The following is a 22,107-nucleotide window of genomic DNA, read 5'->3' on the forward strand; positions in this document are numbered from 1 at the left end:
TATCTTGGGTTATTTTGGCAAAATGTCAATGCAGTTCTCAAAGTGTTAACTTAAAGCACTGACAGTTTTGCAGGCTGTGACATTGTTAGCTTATAGATTGCCTACTTTAAGCAAATACTTAACTAGCTGAATCTTGAGGATAATAACCATATGCCATTATGACAATGACATTTCTTAGGACACCGTGACCTTTGATTTAAAATAGATTGCTGATGGCTTCCTCTCTAATAAACCACCCTTTCACACTAATACAGTGATTAGAAATGCATCCCAAAGAGAATCTTGTTGAGAGATTTCTGCGCATTTTCAGCACCTATATTCTCTAATGTCATCTGCAAAAATATAACAGTAAAATAAAATAATTTGAATGCTCAAGTAATTCTCCTCAGAAAATAAAAATTAAAACAGAGTACAGTTGACTCAGTGATTCTTAAACTGACAGTATTAATCTTTGTGTAAAGTTCAATTAGAAATTTTTGTGAAGGTAGCCACTATCCCCCATGATTCATCACAAAATAAATTGTCCGGTTTCAGTAAGGCTTCAATGCCACTGGATTGGATGTATTATAGGGACAAATTAGGATGGGATGGGTGATGGGGATGTTATTGGTTAGGGGTAATGGAGGTGTGTGGTAATATGTTAAATTCCTATCTCTAATGACTTTTCAGTATTTTCTCTTGGAAAGTGGGGTTTTAGGAGTCTGCATGAAGACCTCATTGCATTTGCATATGATGCCTTCTGTAGTTAAATAGCCTACCATACTCATTTTAGGTTAAGCATGAAGAATATTCACTGAGTCTAATACTGAAGATTTTCCTGTCTCCATAGAACTGTGCTTTAGCATCTATCAAAAGAGAATGTGCAAAAATTGGAAACAAAAAAAAGGCTGTTTTCTTTTGAAGCCGGTGCCAATGCACAGAGTCTTTTATTGCCAATTTTATCAATTTAGTCTGACTGGAGAATTCAAAAGCAGCATAATTAGAGGATATCCTTAAACAGTGAAATCCTTGCTTCGAGCTGGTATTACACAAGAAAATGTCAAATGCATTAGGAGGCTGATATTTTTCCTTCTATATATTTTTCTGGAAAGACTCTTCAGAGTTGGAGGTGATGGCACAATAGGATTTGATATGAAGATGTGACACCTCATCTTAAATTCCTTCCCCGTGTTGCTTAAGTTGACAGGGATGACAGGAAGTGTGGCTGATAAGGCTTTCCGTCCTCTCCAAGCTGACTGATCGCACATGAAGTCTTGGCAAGAGATTACCAGGTTATAGCAGAGTCAGAATGACATCACATCAACTCAATTTCAGATCCTGCACACACCAGTGCCTATCACCACTCCAGGTCGCTAACATCCTTGACACACAAACAGTATTTTCAGTCTTGTATGTCCCCCCTTTTTTACCCTATGCCTGTCACTCTGGGTAAATCAGGAGGCAAATTTGTCATTAGATGCAAAGCACCATTAATACACAGCATTCTGACAGTTGCAGGATGATTTTCTTTAGGTCCAATTACTTGAAAATCTGAAGATCCTCTGCTATTTGCATAAAAACTTGCAATTTGAACTGACGATGAAGGACAGCAGTACCTGTCAAAAAAAAAATCAGACGCAAAAATAAGTACGGAAAATAGGCTTGGGGCCCTTTAATATTGCTTCAAATCTTTGAGAGTTGTTCACTCTAATAATGAATTTCAAATAACTTATTCACTTCAGGAGTAAGTGGCTGGCACATGGTCCTTACAGCTGGTTTGTTGAGATAATTGATTTTCAAATAGTTTAAAGCATGGAGAAAGAAGCATATGACAACTGCAGCAGGTTTCAGGCGATTTCAAATACCATATCAGTTTAATTATTGTTGCAGCTTTTGCCTGACATAGGTTCTTTTCCTGCTGGAATTAGAATATCCAGGAGACAAAAAAAATGTAAGAATTATGAATTTTTCATGTTTTTTTCTACCTAGCTTGTGTGTCCTACCTTAGGGCATTCTTGCCAACACACTCCAAGTTTTTCAATAGACAGTTAACATGACATACAAGACTAGTCTGCATGACACAGATAACTTCAGGGAATAACAACAAAGTAAATGAGATGCATTAGTGTCTCAATGTGATTTGGTGATGCACTTCCCAGAACTTTGTGATTAATTTATGGATTTCCTTTTTTTTGCCAGTGCAGTTTGCATGTTGATAATAAAATGCAAGAAATGAAATGCTTTCACTACAAATACAAATGTTGATGCTAATATCCATATGCAGAGGCAAATTGTTTACCAGTGGCAGTACTCACCACCTCTTCTTTTATATTAGGAAGTTACATGTCCATATTTACATTAACTATGACTTCTATATCAATGGAAAAAGAAATAAATCTATTTCTAATCTTAAAATATTACCTTGCAAAACTATGTTTGAAACCATTTAATCAGAATTCAGCTACACATAGTAACCTCCATGTAGTGTTTACATATTCCCTTCTAATTAAGGCATTTTTTCAGCTAATTTGTTTGCTTTTTGCCTAAGTTATGGTGTCTTGGCTGTCGATCCAGCTAATCTAGTTTCAGCACGGCTCTGCCAGATACAAATTAGTCTTTCTAATTTGAGGCAGGATGAAAAAGTAAATATTTAACAGCTATTGATTGCAAGTTCATGTAAAGTAAGAATAATTTAATCATATTAATAAGCAGACATTTGAGTGCTTCACATTGTGGTTACAAATCTAACCATCTCAGGACTTTTTTGTTCATAGTGGTGTCCTAAGCTTGTCAATAAAATACTAGATTTAATTTCAGTGGGATTGAGTTAAGAGTGTGGGTAGTAAACTGAAAGGATCAGCACATGATTTGGAAGGAAGTACAAGTGAAGGAAATTGATTTATTTGATGTTTGTTTGCTTTTCAATCTCTGGAGACTGAATATTGTGGAATAAGCAAAGAGTGAGCGAATACTCTCCCTATCATCCATTGCTTGTGTCCTGCTGAGCTGTCAGGTAGAATATTGGTGGCTCAACTGAGGGTACATTGTAGTCACTGCTGCTGCTTTTCCCTTCTGGGTTCTCCCTTGTCAAACTGTGAACTTAGTAAGGGTCGGAGTACTCTTGGCTATCCAGACACTAAGTTATGAGGCTATTGCACAGTCACACTATCCGCTCTCCCCATGGGGAACTACTGCATTCAGCTGTAGTTATTAGAAGATAGAAGAATATTATTGCAAAGCCCCATGAGTGCTATGTACCACGCATGCTTGAAGTGTAGTATTGGCTTTTGAATTTTTTTGCAGTGCATCTGATATTATTGTAAACATTTGAACAAGTATCCTGTTGTGCCAGGAATTGTCCTGGTTTGCCTCTGCAGATTCTGGATATTATAAAGTCATGTTTCATTTTACTTTTGGTTCTTTTTATTGATTGATGCATTTTATAATAGATTGAGTTACAACTGTTTCCAATATGTTCTTCTAAGATGCATTTTATATTCCTCGGATGGATCAGCCAGAGAACCTCAGTCAAACATTCTGAAAAACCTCCGAATTTGATTGCATTCATCCTTGGTATGTACTAAGCTTAACTAAAACTGTAAATAGCTGTAAAATTCCTACCTCAAGGATTACCTTAAAGTTTGCATAAGGTGTGCACTGCTGATAGCTATTTATTGGTCCTGCTAAAAGTGTGTAATATGAATATTAGATGTAAAAAGAATTAAAATTTCTTAGAAATTGGTGAGAAATTGAGGAGAAAGAATAGTGAATGTCAAAGTATTCAATTTCACGGATATCTGTCAGAGTGTGGGTGCTGGAAAAGCACAGCAGGTCAGAGCAGCATCCTAGGAGCCGGGAAATCGGCATTTTTGGCAGAAGCCCTTCGTCAGGAATGAGGCTTGTGGGCCAGGTGGGGGTGGGGGGGATAGAGATAAGTGGGAGAGGGGTGGGGCTGGGGAGAAGGTAGCTGGGAATATGATAGGTAGAGGAGGATGGGGAGGGGATAGTGATAGGTCAGAGAGAAGGGGGGAGCGGGTAGGTGGGAAGGAAGATGGGCAGGTCAAGAGGGCAATGCCAAGTTGGAAGCTTGGGACTAGGATAAGGTGGGGGGAGGGGAAATGAGGAAACTGGTGAAATCCATATTGATCTATCGGTCATATTTGATCTTATTTTTACCTAAAGTCTTTGATTCTTTTATTATCTTGTCAATATGCTCCAATCTGATTTTGACCATATGCACAAAATTGAGATTGTATGAATTAAATTATATTCCATGTGACAATGGCTTTAATCTTTCTTGATCATGTTCAAACTCTGTCTTTGTCACCAAATCAAGTTTAACCGATTCGGATAAAGTTCCGTAATCTTTATCCATGCTATTTTTCCCTACTAATACTATGTGTACCTATTGCCTCATCCCACTGAGATGACAAATTGTCCTCAGATGGTATCTGTTGTGTATGTTATATAATGACAGACCCACTTATAGTTGGGTTCATACCAGCAGTGGCAGGATGAGGCTCTTACATAGCTCTTCATTGTTAATTTAATTATCTCAATTGGAAGTGGACTTTGGTATTTTTTCTGGCCAATTCAGATATGCCAGCACCATGTCAAATTAAATGTCTTTCCCACCTCCAGGTTCATCACCATGGAAACAGAAGAATCCATTCTTTTATATTAACAAAACCAAATACATTTAGGCTCCTTCAAAACACTCACATGCTGAATCAGGAGAGGTACTACTCGATACTGAGTCCTGTCTTTAATTTCACATCTGTTCTATGGCCAAAGGCACAAGCTTATTCCTTGGCTTCATCTCATCCCCACTGTCATAAAATAAGCATCTCACCAAAGCTCCTTCACCAATTACCTCCAAACCTATGAATGCTACCACCAAGAAGGACAAGGACAGTGGATACATGGGAACACCACCATTTGCAAGTTCCCCTTCAAGCCACCTGGAAACATTTTGCTGTCCTTTCACTGTTGCTCAGTCAACTTCCTTCCTATCAATGCTGCAGATGTATCGTACCATCATGCTGAAGTGGCTCAATAAGTCAGCTCACCACCACCTTCACCAGAGCATTTAGGGATGAGCTACTAACACTGGCTTAGCTAGCATTGGCCGCACTCTGAATGGATACAAAATACTGTCACTACTTTGAAAGTGGTGTTGTCTGTTAGTCTCCATTTGCCAACAGGCTCAACCAATCAAAACTACCAAATTTTGCATTCACTCACTCACAGGATGTGAGCATCATTGGCTGAACCAGCATTTATTGACCATCTGTTCTAATGGACTAATTTCCACTTAATCCCAAATAAAAGAACACCATCACCTGCAAGTTCTCCCACAAACCACGCACTACCACACTTGGAAACACATCACCATTCCTTCATGTTACTGGATCAAAATCTTGAAACTCCCTCATGAACAGCATGTACCTAGGACAAACGGACTGCAGCAGTGGAAGAAGACAGCTCACCACCACTTTCACAAGGGTACCTGCAGATGGCTAATAAATGCTAGTCCAGCCAATGATGCTTAAATCCTGTGAGTGAGTTTTTTAAAAAATCTTTGATCTATGTATGTTCCAAATTTCGCTAGCTGACTTCACTACAATAAACTGCATGCAAGAATTCTTTATCATTTTCAAATCATTATTTTGATTTGATTTATCATGGACATATGGATTTAAATACAATGAAAAGCTTTCTTTTGTGAGCAGTACAGGCAGATCATACTAAACAAGAACATACAGATAGAATAGAATCATAGAATCCCTACAGTGCGGAAACAGGCCATTTGGCCAAGTTGTTCATTTAATGACCTCAGTTGGAAGTGGACTTTGGTATTTTTTTCTGCCCAATTCAGATATGCCAGCACCATGTCAAATTAAATGTCTTTCCCACCTCCAGGTTCATCACCATGGGAACAGAAGAATCCATTATTTTATATCAACAAAACCAAATACATTTAGGCACCTTCAAAACACCCACAACCCTCCAAAGAGTATCCCTCTCATACCCATTCCCCTACCCTATTACTCCACATTTACCCCTGACTAATGTACCTAAACTACATATCCCTGAACACTATCGGCAATTTAGCATGACCAATTCACCTAACCTGCACATCTTTGGATTGTGGGAGGAAACCAGAGCACCCAGAGGAAACCTACGCAGGCAGGGGGAGAATCTGCAGACTCCACACAGACAGTCGCCAGAGGCTGGAATCTAATCTGAGTCCCTGATGCTGTGAGGCAGCAGTGCTAACCATCGTGTCACCTAGGTTCATCTGACCTTATCCCACCCTCAGCAGTTATTTTTTAACTTGCATCTCTAATATCTGCATGCTCTGTGTCCCCATATTCTGCAATCCAGCATCAGCAGCTAAATTTCCAACTTTTACAGTTTGACCCTCCGAGCTCCTTCTTCAGACCTGTCTTATTGAAATCTCATGCACTCCGAGCTGTGAATCTGTCAGTAGAACCTTTGCTTCCAAGGCACTAAAGGTTCACTTCTTGTGAGTTTAAATTCTAATCCAGGGCTCCAGCACTGAAATCAAGGGTAATAGTATTGACAGAATGCTGGAAAATGTGTAGTCCTTTAGAGGAAGCATTAAATAGAGCCTCCATCTCCTCTTTCAGGTGGATGGAAAGATATTCCATGGTACTATTTCAAAGAAGAGCAGAGGGGTTATCTCTAGTATACTGGCCAGTAACTACCCTTTATTTATTCATTCTTTTAATATATTAATCATCTGTACCTAGGTACAGTGAAAAGTTGATGATGTTGCCACATTCCGGCACCATCTTGGTTAAAGAATAAATGGTAAAATACTAAATAAATGAATATTAAATCGATATTATTGAAACTAAAACAGCTTCAAAAGTTCATGTTTCCCTCTCCATAGATTCTCTGCTCCTCCAGTTGCCACCATCATCATCATTCCTGGGGTCCTGGCAATGTGCTCCTTTTCTACCACCAGAGCCATTGCTTCCACGTCTGCCACCTCCGAGTTGGCGATGGAAATGCTGACGGAGTCCTGGCTCGTCGTCCAATGCTGCCACCCAAGGTGGAGCAGAGATGGAGAAACACAGGGCCCCAGTCTCCAATAGGAGAATTTCAGGAGGAGGCCCCAGGACATTCCCAAACAAACAAAAACAAATGTTATCAAGATGGAAAGACAACAATGAAGCCATATTGGTGCAGTAGAACCCACTGCATGAGCCATGAGCAGCCGAGCCCATGCTCAGGAGCTAAACGCTGCTGACCCTGCTGCCACCATCTTAGAAGTCCCATCATCCAAAACAAATTGGCTAGTGATTGTTGTTTTCATGAGTTTACTATACTCAAATTGGCTGCTTCTTTTCCTACATTACAACAATGACCACTGTTATGAAGATGTGGGTGTACTGTACCTTTAAGAGAGTTAAAAGCTAGCAGAACTACCTGACAGCATCATGTGTTCTGAATAAGATACAATGTAACATGTGGTCCAGCAGCTAGGGTAGCTGGTTGCCTGGAGACAAGAACAAATTTGAATTAGGCCAATCAGTTTAAATTATACCGCCAAAAAAAAAGCAAACTCCAATCAAGTTTGAATTTAATGTACTGACAATATTAAAAGCCAATGACACAATCTGATGGTTTGGGAGTATATGATTGGGAAAAATTGAACAGTTGAGGGAGAACTGCCAAAAGACCAACAGCTGTAGGCTGCTAGTCAGAACTCTGAGAAGTACCTGTCTTCAGAAGGAGTTTGCACTGAGAAAAACATCAACACCGACCTGGAGAGCAATTAAGATTAGATTCCCTACAGTGTGGAAACAGACCCTTCAGCTCAAGTCCACACCGACCCTCCAAAGAGTAACCCACCCAGACCCATTTCCCTCTGACTAATGCATCTAACACTATGGGCAATTTAGAATGGCCAATTCGCCTGACCTGCATATCTTTGGACTGTGGGAGGAAACCAGAGCACCCAAAGGAAACCCACAGACATGGGGAGAATGTGCAAACTCCACACAGACAGTTACTCAAGGCTAGAATCGAACCTGGGTCCCTGGTGCTGTGAGGCAGCAATGCTAACCACTGAGCCACCGTACTGCACAATGAGAAGCTAGCTGGTTTTGAAATTTGAATTTTTCAGTAAATCTTAATCGAGGGTTTTATCGTACTAGCATTATAGAAGGGAAAGTGAAAGATAGATTAGAGGAAGGAGTTGTAAATTGTGGTTGGTTAATTATTCTCTGTGAAACTTTAAGAAATAAAGTTGTTAATTTTTACTTTAAATAGTTCTTGGCCCCTCGAATTTTCACAGATTACCACATGGGATAAATCTTTTCTGTGTTGCTGGTTTACATTTGCAGAAGGGGTTTACCCAAGTCATAACACCACATTTCAAGAGTGGCACCTTTGGTTCTAAAGCATGTTGGGTTGCCCAGTTGTCATGAAAAACACTAGAATATGTGCATGTCTTTCTCTCTCTGCTTTCAAAGCTTTTTTGAAACTTTCTCAATTTTAACTTCGGTCACCCATATAAACCTAATCTGTTCCAGTCTTACCATTTCCCCATTTGCTCCATATTCTTTGTGCCAAAACCTATGAGGTTTCTGATGGGACGATGTCAATGTTTGGTGTCATTATTACTCAGAATCTGACAGCAACATTTACAATTTAACATAAGCATAGTTTAACACAGAAATTCTGTGCTTGGAGTCTTTCATTCACAGTTCCATCACAGGCTATGGCAATCCCACCCCATCACATTCATTATTTCCAGCATCATCAGTCAGTGAAAGCACATAACTTGTTAAGAACTTCCTTTCTCCTGTCCTAATATCATAGAACATAGAACATTACAGCGCAGTACAGGCCCTTTGGCCCTCGATGTTGCGCCACCCTGTCATACTAATCTGAAGCCCATCCCACCTACACTATTCCATGTACATCCATATGACTGTCCAATGACGACTTAGATGCACTTAAACTTGGCAAATCTACTACCGTTGCATGCAAAGCATTCCATACCCTTACTATTCTCTGAGTAAAGAAACTACCTCTGACATCTGTCTTATACCTATCTCCCCTCACCTTAAAGTTGTGTCCCCTCGTATTTGCTGTTCCCATATGTGGAAAATGGCTCTCCCTGTCCACCCTATCTAACCCTCTGATTATCTTGTATGTCTCTATTAAATCACCTCTCAACCTTCTCTCTAATGAAAACAGCCTCAAGGCCCTCAGCCTTTCCTCGTAAGACATTCTTTCCATACCGGGCAACATTCTAGTAAATCTCCTCTGCACCCTTTCCAAAGCTTCCACATCCTTCTTATAATGCGGTGACCAGAACTGTACACAATACTCCAAGTGTGGCCATACCAGAGCTTTGTACAGCTGCAGCATAAGCTCCTGGTTCCAGAACTCAATCTCTCTATTAATAAAGGCCAAAACACTGCATGCCGCCTTAACAACCCGGTCAATCTGGTTGGCAACTTTCAGCGATCGGTGTACATGGACACAGAGATCTCTCTGCTCATCTGCACCCCCAAGAATCTTACCATTAGCCCAGTACTTTGCATTTCAATTACTCCGTCCAAAGTGTATCACCTCACACTTGTCCACATTAAACTCCATTTGCCACCTCTCAGCCCAGCTCTGCATCCTATCTATGTCTCTCTGCAACCTACTACATCCTTCGTCACTATCCACAACTCCACCGACCTTAGTGTCATCTACTAATTTACTAACCCACCCTTCTAAGCCCTCATCCAGGTCATTTATAAAAATGACGAACAGCAGTGGACCCAACACCGACCCTTGCGGTACGCCGCAAGTAACTGGACACCAAGATGAACATGTTCCATCAACTACAACCCTCTGTTTTCTTTCAGCAAGCCAATTATTGATCCAAACTACTATGTCTCCCACAATCCCATTTCTCCACATTTTGTTTAATAGCCTACTGTGGGAAACCTTATCGAATGCCTTGCTGAAATCCATATACACCACATCAACCGGTTTACTCTCATCTACCTGTTTGGTCACTTTGTCAAAAAAGTCAATAAGATCCGTTAGGCACAACCTACCCTTTACAAAACCTTGCTGTCCCTGATCAGATTATTATTTTCTAGATGGTTATAAATCCTATCTCTTATAACCTTTTCCAACACTTTACCAACAACTGAAGTGAGACTCACTGGTCTGTAATTACCAGGGTTGGCTCTACTACCCTTTTTAAACAAGGGAACCATATTTGCTAACCTCCAGTCGTCAGGCACTATTCCTATAGACAATGATGATTTGAAGATCAATGCCAAAGGCTAGGCAATCTCTTCCCTTGCTTCCTAGAGGATCCTAGGATAGATCCCATCCGGCCCAGGGGACTTGTCTATTTTCACACTATGCAGTATTTCTAATACCTCTTCCTTGTTAACCTCGGTCTCTTCTAGTGTAGATGCAACTATCTCTGTATCTTCCTTGCCAACATTTTCAACATTTTCATTGTCTATAGTGAAAAAAAGTCACCCAATATCATTGTTAGAAAAAATATAAGATTTTGTTCATTGAGGTGTAACTGGACTTTTAATGGCAACCTGAGTTCTTACTGTTGGTGACTAATCTGATTTGACCAAGAAAAAGTAGCAGAATTCTGTGAAATGTCTCCATTAATAATTAATTTGTAGATTTTTGAACATTACTTTCTGAATAATTAATTTTCTTAATGTTCATTCATGATGTTTCAGCTTACAACTTCCTCCTGCATATGTCACCCAATAGTTAATTTGTTTTCTGTAAATTTTCAAAGATTAAATTGATTATTGGTGTTTTTCATTTCCTGGCTTGCTGTTTGTGAAAATTCTTTAACCTTGTTAGCTGCTTAGACAGTTGAGTGACATCCTTACAGCTCTGGAACCATAATGGTTGAGACCACGGCCTGGTAGGATTAATGTTGGTGCCAGTGTATAAAGGTGATTGCACTTCCAACCCTTAGTGGATATTCCTCCGTTTCTTCAAACAACCCACAATCATCTGAAGGGCTTCATTGTGAACATAAACTTTAGTCCCTCCAATAACATGTGAATTTGTGCATTCTTCATTGGATTAGCTGTTTATAAAGTTTTAACATAGTATATGTAATCCTTAGCTTTATAAATAGAGGGAAGAGTACAAATGCTAGGAGGTTATACTAAACTCAAAATTTGAATGCAAATCCAGTTGGCGCATTGTGTACAAGTCTGCTGACACCACACTTTAGGGACGACATTAACATTTTGGGGATGACACAGAAGAGGTTTAGTCAAATGGTTCTAAAGATGAGGGATTACAGTTACATGATTAGCATAGAAAACTTGAGTTGTGCTCATTTCAGTTCAGAAGGCTAAGAGAAGATTTAGTAGAGCTTGAGGAGCTCCCAAATCTTGAACGGTAATGCAGAGCTAAAATCTTGAAGGGCTTAGACAAAGTAAATAAAGATAAATTCTTTCCAATGTCTGAAGAATGTAGACTTAAAGCAATTGGCAAAAAATAAAGCAGAGATAACCCCAAAAAAATTGACTAAGCAGCAAGCAGATTGGAGTTGAAATCCATTACATGACATGGTGCTGAATTACAGATTCCTTATTAGCATTCAAATAAAAATTAATGAATATTCAAAGGAGAAAAACAATTGCCAGGATATGGGGAAAGTTTGAGAAGTGGGATTGATTAGCTTATTCTTCAACAGGACTGACGCAGTGGGCTGAATGGCCACTCTGAACTGTGATTCTAAATAATGCATATGTAAGGAATTGATAGATAATCCAGTGCCGTTTACTTAGGGTTATTTATTTAGCTGCCCAATAGGCTGGTAAAGATTCATCTGGGATGGGTAAGGGGCTGATGTTTGCCTCCAAATTTGATCATCATTGCTCCCATTTTACACGTAAGCAGAAATAAGGGGAACAGATACCTGGGAATGTCACCACTTTCAAGTTCCCCTCCAAGCCACTCATCATCCTGACTTGGAAATATATCACTGTTCCTTCACCGTTGCTGGGTCAAAATCCTGGAATTCCCTCCCTAACAGCATTGAGAATCAACTCACAGTGGGTAGACTGCTGCAGTTCCAGAAGGCAACTCATGACCACCTTGAGGGCAACTAGAGAGGGACAATAAACACTGGCTAGCCAGTGAAGCCCAGCTTCCACAAATGAATAAAAAAAGACAGCGAGGTCAAATGTCTTCTCCATTTAATCACATTTAAATATAATAAAAGGTGTACAAACCTCATTCCTGAAGAAAGGCTCCAACCCAAAACGTCAATTTTCCAGCTGCCATTCCCTCGGATGCTGCCTGACCTGCTGTGCTTTTCCAGCAACACTCTCTCAACTCTCATCTCCAGCATCTGCAGACCTCATTGTCTCAAAATTGTACAAACCCCAACCTGAAGGGAGTGATATTTAAAAAGTTGACTATATTTTCCACAATGTAACTCGATTTTGCATTTTAAGCCAGAGGAAATGGCCTTGATAGTTTTTTTCCTTCACTTCTAATTTTGACAGTCTTCACTTGTTACAGCTACACCTGCAATGATGTGTGAAGATAGATGCAACATGTACCGAAGCTCACCATCACCTGAAATAGAAAGATAGGTTAATGTTTCTAATGGGAGTGTTCATCATAAACCATGATATTGCTTTTTTTTAGTTGCCAAAGTGAATTGGATAGGATTCTGGCAATAGATTTATTTGACTGCATTCTAAAAAAAATTTTTCAGAAGGAATTACACATGTTGTTTCAAATATTGTGCAGAAAGGAATTATCAGATTGAATCCAAAGGAATTGACTTGTGGTTCTTTAATGTTTCTTGAAAATGAATCACTGAAATTAGACACCACTCCTTTACGTGAAGTCATGCATTTAACAAAATTATTTGTACAGGGTTAAGATTTATCTATTTTAATGCCAAACTATTTTAATACAGGCTTGACACTGGTGTCTTCTCAGAAATATGGAATAATTTCTAGATATATTTTATTCATCAGGTACATGATAGATTTAACCTGGTTAGTAACTATCCAATCAGTTTCTTCTAAGCTATCAGAGACATAATAAATGGAGTTGTCAGTAGTTATATCAAGTGATGTTTACTCATTGATGTCCTGTTTACGAATGATCAGCTCAGGTTTTGCTGCAGCGAGTGGCCTCTGACTTCATCACAGCCTTGATGGCTAAGGTTGCACAAACTGAATCTCATGAAAGATGCAGAAAGGTGTCATTGACACAATGACACCTACATAGCAACAACCTGCTCAATGATGCTCAGCTTAGAGTCTGCCAGTCTCCTGATTCCATAAAACGAACACAAGACATAGGAGCAGAAGTAGGCCATTCTATCATCGAACTCGCTCCAGATCATTGTTAATCTAATAATACTCCACATGCTTGCATTTTTCTGCATAATCCTTTCTTCCTTTATCGATTAACAATCTGCCTACCTTAGGCTTGAATATACTTAGTGACTGAGACTCAACAGCTCCCTGGATCAAAAGGGAGATAGAAAGAAAATAGGAAATTATAGACCAGTAAATCTGACATCAGTAGTGGGAAGATGCGGGAGTCCATTATCAAGCTTTTTATCGCAGAACACTTTGAAAATAGTGGTGGAATCAGACAGTCAACATGAATTTACAAAATGGAAATCATACTTGGCAAATCTACTGGAATTCTTTGCGGATGCAACTAATAGAGTTGATCAGTGAGCCAGTGGATGTCATAGAGTCAGAGATGTACAGCATGGAAACAGACCCTTCAGTCCAACCTGTCCAAGCCGACCAGATGTCCCATCCCAGAATCTAGTCCCACCTGCCAGTACCCATATCCCTCCAAACCCTTCCTATTCATATACCCATCCAAATGCCTCTTAAATGTTGCAATTGTACCAGCCTCCACCACTTCCTCTGGTAGCTCATTCCATACACGTACCATCCTCTGTGTGAAAACGTTGCCCTGTAGGTCTCTTTTATATCTTTCCCCTCTCACCCTAAACCTATGCCCTCTAGTTCTGGACTCCCCGACCCCAGGGAAAAGACTTTGCTTATTTACCCAATCCATGCCCCTCACAATTTTGTAAACCTCTAAGATCACCCCTCAGCCTCCGACGCTCCAGGGAAAACAGCTCCAGCCTGTTCAGTCTCTCCCTATATCTCAAATCGTCCAACCCTGGCAACATTCTTGTTAATTTTTTCTGAACCTTTTCAAGTTTCACAACATCTTTCCAATAGGAAGGAGACTAGAATTGCACACAATATTCCAACAGTGGCCTAACCAATGTCCTGTACTGCTGCAGCATGACCTCCCAACTCCTGTACTCAATACCCTGACCAATAAAGGAAAGGTTTATTTGGACTTTCAGAAGGCTTTCAAAGTCCCATATTAGAGATGAAGTGTAAAATTAAAGCACTTGGGTTTGGCGTAATGTATTGGGATGGTTAAAAAACTGATTAAAAGAGAGGAAACAGAGTAGAAATAAATATGTAATTTTCTAAATGGCAAGCAGCAGCCATTGGTGTATCACAGGGATCAATACTAGGACCTGAACTATTCAAAATGTATGTTAATGATTTTGATGAAGGAACTAAATGTAATATCTCAATGTTTGCAGATGACATAATACTGGTGGGGGGGGGGGGAGAGAAGGGGGGGCTGGGCGTGGAGGGGAAACAGTGAAGGATGCAAAAATGATGCACTGTAATTGAGTCAAGCTGACTGAGTGTGCAAATGCATGGAAGGTACAGTATAACATGGACAAATGTGAGGTCTACTTTATGTTATCCACTTTGGTAGCAAAAATGGGAATGCGGATTGTTAGTTGAATGACTGTAAATTGAGAGGAGAGATTGTTCAACGAGATCTGGATATCTTTGTTAAATCAGTTGTTGAATGTAAGTGTACAGGTGAAGCAGGCAGTGAAGAAGACAAACTGTACACTTGGCCTTCATAGCAAAAGGATTCGATTACAGGAATAAGGATGTCTTGCTGCAATTATACTGGTGAGGCTACACTTGGAATATTCTGTCCAATTTTGGCCTTCTTATGTGAAGTGGGACATACTTGCTATGGAGCGAGTGTAGCGAAGTTTTATCAAATTGATTCCTGGAACAGCACGACTGATGTTTGAGAAGAGATTGAGTCAGTTAGGATTGTATTCGCTAGACTTTAGAAGAATGAAGGGGTGAGGGATCTCATAGAAGACTGTAAAATTCTAACAAGACTAGACAGATTAGATGTTCAAGATCATGGTGGAGTCCAAAACCAGGAGTGATAGTTGAAGGATAATGGGTAAACCTTTCAGGACTGAGATAAAGAGCAATTTTTTACCCAGTGTGGTGAACTTGTGAAATTCACTAATCACAGAAAATGGTTGAGGCAAAAACATTGTGTTTTCAAGAAGGAGGTAGGTATAGCTCTTGTGGTTAAAGAGATCAAGGAATATGGGGTGAGGGCAGGATTAGAGTATTGAGTTCAATTAACAGCCATGAACATATTAAATGGCGGAGCATGCTCAAGTGGATTAATGGCTTACTCGTTCTATCTTCTATGTGTTTCTAAAGAGTTCCACAGAGTTACCACCCTCTGAAAGGAAAAATATCCTACTCATGTCTATCCTAAGTGGAGACTCCTTGTTCTGAAATTATGCCTTCTGATCCTGGAATCTCCCACAAGGGGGACCAACTTTTCCGCATCTACCCTGTCAAGCTCCCTAAGAATCGTATGTGTTTCAATAAGATCTTGTCTCATTTTCCTAAACTCCACTGAGTGCAAACCCAAATACTTAACCTCTCCTCATAAGAAAATCCCACCATAACCGGAATCAAACTCTTTTATTCTTCATGCCAAAGTGCATAACTTTTCATCTTCTCACTTATATTCCATCTGCCAACTTTTGCCCATTCACTTAACCTGCCCATACTCCTCTGTAGACTCATTGCATCATCCTCACCACTTGTCTTCCAACCTAATTTTGTGTGATCAGCAAACTTGGTGGTCGTACATTCTCTCTTGTCAACCAAGTCATTGATATATATTGCAAATGATTGTGATCCAGTACCCTGTGGTCTGCCACCTATTGCAGGTTGCCATTTTGAAAATGCTCCTTTTATCCCAACTCTGTCTTTTATTAGTTAGCCAATTGTCTATCCACACTAAAATACTACGCCCAACACAAAGGGCTCTTATTAGGTAGCCTCAAATGTGATACCTCATCAAATGCTTTTGGAAATCAAAATACATTAGGAATATAAGAAATGGAGTAGGCCATTCAGCCCCTTCAGCCTGTTCCCCCTTTCAGTGAGAATGTGGCTGATCTCTGGCCTAACTCCATACACCTGCCTTTGACCCATATCCCTTAATACGGTTGCTTAGCAAAAAGTTATCTATCTCAGATTTAAAATTAATTGTTCAACATCCAATGGTAATTTGGGAGAGAGTTCCAAACATCTACTACCATTTGTGCAGAAGTGCTTCCTAACATCTCTCCTGAATAATGTGGCTATAATTCTGAGATTATGCCCCCTAGTTCTGGAATCCACAAACAATGGAAATAGTTTATCTAAAATTTCCCCTGTATTTTCCATTTAACATCTGGAAGACTTTGATCAGATCACCCCTTAACTTTCTAAATTCAAGAGAAAACAGGCCTAATTTGTGTAAATTTTCCTTACAACTTAACCCTGAAGTCAAGGTATCATTCTTATTAACCTACATTCCACTCCCTCCAAAGGCCTATATATCCTTCCAAAGATGTGGCACTCAAATCTGCTCCAAGTGGGATCTAACTAGGGTTTGGTATAACTGCAATGTAACTTCATCTACGTTCTTCAGTCCTCCAGATATACGGCCAGCATTCCATTAACTTTCTTGATTATATTCTGCACCCATTCATGGTATATTAAAAATCTACTCACGTGAACCCCCAAGTCTCTTTAGACATTCATTGTATTTAATTTCATACCATTTAGATAATACCCTGGTCTATTTCAGTCCGAAATGGATACCCTCACATTTGCTTATATTGAACTACATCTACCACAGTTTTGCCCATTCACCTAGTCTCTCAATATTCCTTTGTAATTTTATACTATAATCTACAATGCTGCCTCACTTTGTGTCATCAGCAAATTTGGATATATGACTTTCTTTGTTATTATCCAAGTTATTAATAATGAGTCTGAATAATTGAGACCCTAACACAGATCATTGTGGAACACTATTTAAGTACCTAACCATTATCCCTACATCCTGTCACCTCAATCAATTTCCAAGCCATGTCAACAGTTTGCCTTCAATTCCATGGGCATTTACTTTAGCTAACAGTCTCCTATGTGGGACTTCATCAAAAGACTTCTTGAAGTCCACATAAACAAAATCCATAGATATTCCCCTACCCATTCAAAAAATTCATTGAGGCTTGTCAGACATAACATATTGTTGTGAATCCATATTTATTTTCCTTCATAACTGAAAATGTTCAAGGTATTGTTACCCTATCTTTGATTATAAACTCCAAGAATTTCCCACCACAGCTAAGTGGTAGTAATTCCCTAGTTTTCCTTTTTCAATCTTTTTAGGAAGCAGAGTGACAGGTGCAATTTTCCAATCCAGAGGGACTTCTGTCCTGTATCTAGGAATTCTGAAAGAATATATTTGGGGCATTCACAATGTTCTCTCCTATTTCCTGTAACACCCTTGGATGGAAACTGTCAGGTCCTGAGGAATTGTCACTCTTTAATTCCATTAACTTACTCATCCGGTATTTTTCTTAAGTTAACTTTGCTCAGGTAATTTCTCTGATCAATTCTAATTTCCTCAAGATTTCCAGCAAGCTCTCCTTCTTTTCTACTGTAAATACTGTAGTAAAATAATTATTCAACATAACATCGTAGAATTTTACAGTACAGGAGGAGGTCATTCAGCCCATCATTTCTGCCATTCACCTATAGTCATTGACAGTATCCTCACTTTCAGTCTATATTGGGGCAACATTAGCAGGCTTCTGACCACCTGTTTTCTCTTTACGTCACTATAAAATTTCTTCTGATTGATTTAATGTCCCTGGAAAGCTTCCTCTCATAATCCACTCAGTCGTGGATATTTGCCTCTGAGGGTATAAACTAGTTTTGTATTGTGTTAAATGTTTCTTTAAACATCCTCCACTTTTCTTTAGTAGTTTTACTGTAAACAATCAGTCTCATTTTGTTAAATTCAGCCTGACCTTACTCTAAAACTCTAGCAGTTTTTCACTTTCAAACATTACATTGAACTTAATTTTGTTATGATTATCCTTTGATATATATTCACACACAATTAAATTATTAATTAAATATAGCTCATTCTTTATCACTAAATCCAGTTTTGCTTGTCCCCAATCGTATCTAGGACATATTGCTATAATAAATTATCCTGGACACACTCCAGAAATTCACAATCTTTCTGACAGGTGCTTGTCTGACCCCTCCAATCTATGTTAAAGTTAAAATTGCAAATTAATACTACTCTAGCTTTCATAGAATCCCTACAGTGTGGAAGCAAGCTATTCAGCCCATCGAGTCTGCACCAACCCTCCGAAGGGCATCCTACCCAGACCCACCTCCCTGCCCAATCCCTGCAACCTTGCATTTCCCATGGCTAACCCACCTAGCCTGCACATTCCTGGAACTAGCGCAATTCAGCTTGGCCAATCCACCTAATATGCACATCTTTGGAATGTGGGAGGAAATTGGAGCACTTAAAGGAAACCCTGGGAGAATGTACAAACTCCTCACGGTCACCCAAGGCTGGAATCAAACCCAGTTCCCTAACACTAAGGCAGCGGTGCTAACCACTGAGCCACTGTGCAACACATTTGCTTAATTTCTGCATTTATATAATCTAGCACTTCAGAGCTTCTAACAGGAGATTTGTACACAAAATCTACTATAAGTTTAGATTACGCCCACTACTTCCCCTTTTAGCTATCCTACTTGTTCCCTCCCTAAAGAATTGTAGTAAACTTGTCTTGCATGATTGCCTCTTCATGAAGCGATGCTGACTTTGCTTGGTTATGTTATGAATTTCTAAATGCTCTGCTATTATATCCTTAAAAGTAGACCTTAAAAGTGTGAGCCTCTTCACACTCTTGTATTTTGGAATGCTAGTAGTGCTGTCTACCATGAAGACTGATGCAAAGTATTTATTCAACTTCTCTGCCATTTCCTAGCTCCAGATTGTTATTTCTCTGGCCTTGTTCTCTAAGGGACCAATGTTCACTGTTGCCTCTCACTCTTCCCTTGTAAAATTTTGGAAAAGCTCTTATTGTCCATATTTATGTTACTTATTAGTTTTGCCTGGCCTCTTTGACAGTACTCCCTGTTTTGGTTTTGATTTTCTAGTCAACTTTTGTTGGCTTTTAAAATTTTCCCAATCTTCAATTACCAATAATCTTTGCCATATAGTAGGTTTTCCTTTCAATTTGAGGTTGTTCTTAATTTTTTTCGGTTAAAGCTGGTTGGTTTATTCCTCTTCCTAGAATCCTCCTTCCTCACTGGGATATAAATTGGTTTGAGTCATCAACATTTTTTTAAAACATTTGCCCTTGTTCATCAGTCTTTTCTGCTGAAATCCTTTCCCAGACTGACTCATTTGCTGACTTCATTACAGCCTGGGTTTAAACATGGATGAAAGTGTTGGATGGATGAAAGTGACTGCCCTTGATAGCAATGAAGCGTTGACAGAGTAGAATCAAAGGTCTCAAGAAAAATTTAAATCAAAGGTAATCGTGTCTGAAGATCTCAACTGGCTTCAGCGATACATACACAACGAAAGGTAGATTTGACTATCGGTGGGCAACTGCTTTCACCGCACCTTATTTCTGCAGGTAATGTCCTAGGCCCAACCATCTTCAAGGAAGGCATCCTTGCAAGAGGACAACCATCTTCAGCTAATTCATTAAGGATTTTCCTTCCAGTATAAAAAGGTAGAAGTGAGTTGTTTGTTGATGATTGAACAAAGTTCAATGCCATTCATGACTCCTCTGATACTTGACCAGTCCGGTGGCAAGTAACATTTATGTGGTATTAACACCAAGCAATTACCATCTCCAACAAAGAAAGAGAATCTATCTCCCCTAGATGTCTGATGGCATTGTCATTGCTAAACTCCCCACCATTAACATCCTGTGTTTTAACATGGGTAATGCAACACCTGACTTCCCAAAGTCTATCCACCATCTACAAGGTGCAAACTAGGACAGTGATGGAATACTTTCCATTTGCCTGAATGAGTCCAGCTGCAACAACACTTAAGATGCTCGACACCACCAAGGACAAAACAGATTGCTTGTTCAAACCACATCCACTCCCTTAAATGTTTTCCCCTTCACCATTTGTGCATAATAGCAGCAACTTGTACCATTCACAAGATGCACAAGAACAACTGCCTGCAGATATTTCAATACCTCTTTCCAAACCTGCAACCTTAACAATGTAGAAGGACTGGGTAAGTTTCTTGTCATGTCGCTCAACATCCTGATTGGAACTATAGTGCCACTACTTCACTTGGTCAAAATCCTGGAACTTTCTTCAAAACAATGCTGCAGGTGTACCTACACCAAATGGACTGAAGTGATTCAAGAAGGTGGCTCGCCCCCACCTTCTCAAGGCTAATTAGGAATGAACAGTAAATGTTGGCTTTTCAATGACATTCATATCCTGGAAATGAATAAGAAAACAACACCAATCATCACACTCTCAGAAAATTTCTGCTGGAGTTTCTGTAGAAGTATCCTTGGACCAGCTATCTTCAGCTGCTTTATCAGTGACCATTTCTGCAAAATAAAATCAAAACTAATACAGTGCACTGACAATTCAATGGTGTTCAGCCATATTCACATCTCCTCAAAAATTGAAGCAGCACATTCTGTCTACAGTAAAACAAGATAATATCTGTCTTTTGAATAATAAAGGTGAAATACCATTGGCAAAAATTAATGTCAGATCCTGAATATCCTAAGCAAGAGAAAGTCAAGATGACCGCCTTTCACCTTTGGTGAAAGCACTATTGCGGATTTCTCCCGCGTGTGTGTTTTCCTTCAAACCTAAAGTGATCTATAGATGGCATTCAATATCCACCAATCTGATCTGACTCAAAAAGAGTTTTGTCGAGTAAACATTAGGAAATTTCAAATTAGTCATTTGGTAGTACAAATATTACCTGTAGCCGATAAAAAAAACATTGTTTGAAGACTTTCATCTTGTAATCATCAAAGTAAAGGGAAAACAACATTTATACTGTAAGAGAGAAGAATGCTGATTGGTCAGCAAGCAGAATTTGACAGCTAGAGGCATTATCATGGAGGATAACTGTTAATTATCATTAAATAGTTTAACTATCTAGCTTTGGTTAAAGTTTCAACAAGACAGATTAGCTCTAGTCAAGACATTGCCCTCAGACCTAAACTAGAGAATGGATGTCATTATCTTTGCATTGAAAACAGCAGTGTGTGTACATCTTTCAATTTGCAAAGAATGCTTTGTGCACATAGGTGCACTATGTTGCAAGCCTGACTGGCAAAACGAAGTTGGTTGTCAGCAGAACTCTTTACATACTTAGAACTGTGTAACAAATATTGTCCAGTTGTGGAATCACGCATCATGTTGGATACTGTTGTGAACTTTGATTAATCATAGTCTATCTTTCCTGTTTAAAAGTTAAATAAAACTTGATAGTTAACTGCCAGTCAACATTAATTGATACATTCTAATTGCAATGCCTCTACCAGAGACTACTTGCTAAATATTGTTTACCCTTTATTATGGTATTTCTTGCAAATTGTCCTGACAAGGGCAAAACAAAAAGTTTATGCAAAATGTGTCATTTTTCACTCATATTCAAATTACTGCAATTATTAAGAAATAATATGAATAATACCTACAGAGACTGTTGGGAGCACACTAACCTGAGATCTGTCTCCGGCAAATCCCTTCTTTACTCTGACAAATCACCATGACATAATTGGTGAATATTGCTCACTGCACTCAATCAAGTATTAGCCCTGTCAGGCCTTTTTTACAGCATGTCCCCAAGTTATTTTCCTCGAAGTTATTA

General features: G+C 39.3%; 1 long non-coding RNA gene across 1 annotated transcript in view; it reads right to left on the reverse strand.

Annotated features, from left to right (window-relative positions):
- Positions 1 to 552: 552 nt before the first annotated feature.
- The window catches only part of LOC148148937 (uncharacterized), a 52,716-nt gene continuing 31,161 nt past the window's right edge, over positions 553 to 22,107 (reverse strand). The window contains exons 2-3 of the long non-coding RNA XR_015758279.1: positions 12,252 to 12,600; positions 553 to 1,595 (exon numbers count right to left, since the gene is read on the reverse strand). This is a non-coding gene — a long non-coding RNA (uncharacterized LOC148148937). The remainder of the gene's footprint in view (positions 1,596 to 12,251; positions 12,601 to 22,107) is intronic.

The sequence above is a fragment of the Chiloscyllium plagiosum genome, unplaced genomic scaffold, assembly GCF_037043375.1.
Source record: "Chiloscyllium plagiosum isolate Xiang-an unplaced genomic scaffold, Cpla_swu_hap1 HiC_scaffold_10, whole genome shotgun sequence".
NCBI classification, from domain to species: domain Eukaryota; kingdom Metazoa; phylum Chordata; class Chondrichthyes; order Orectolobiformes; family Hemiscylliidae; genus Chiloscyllium; species Chiloscyllium plagiosum.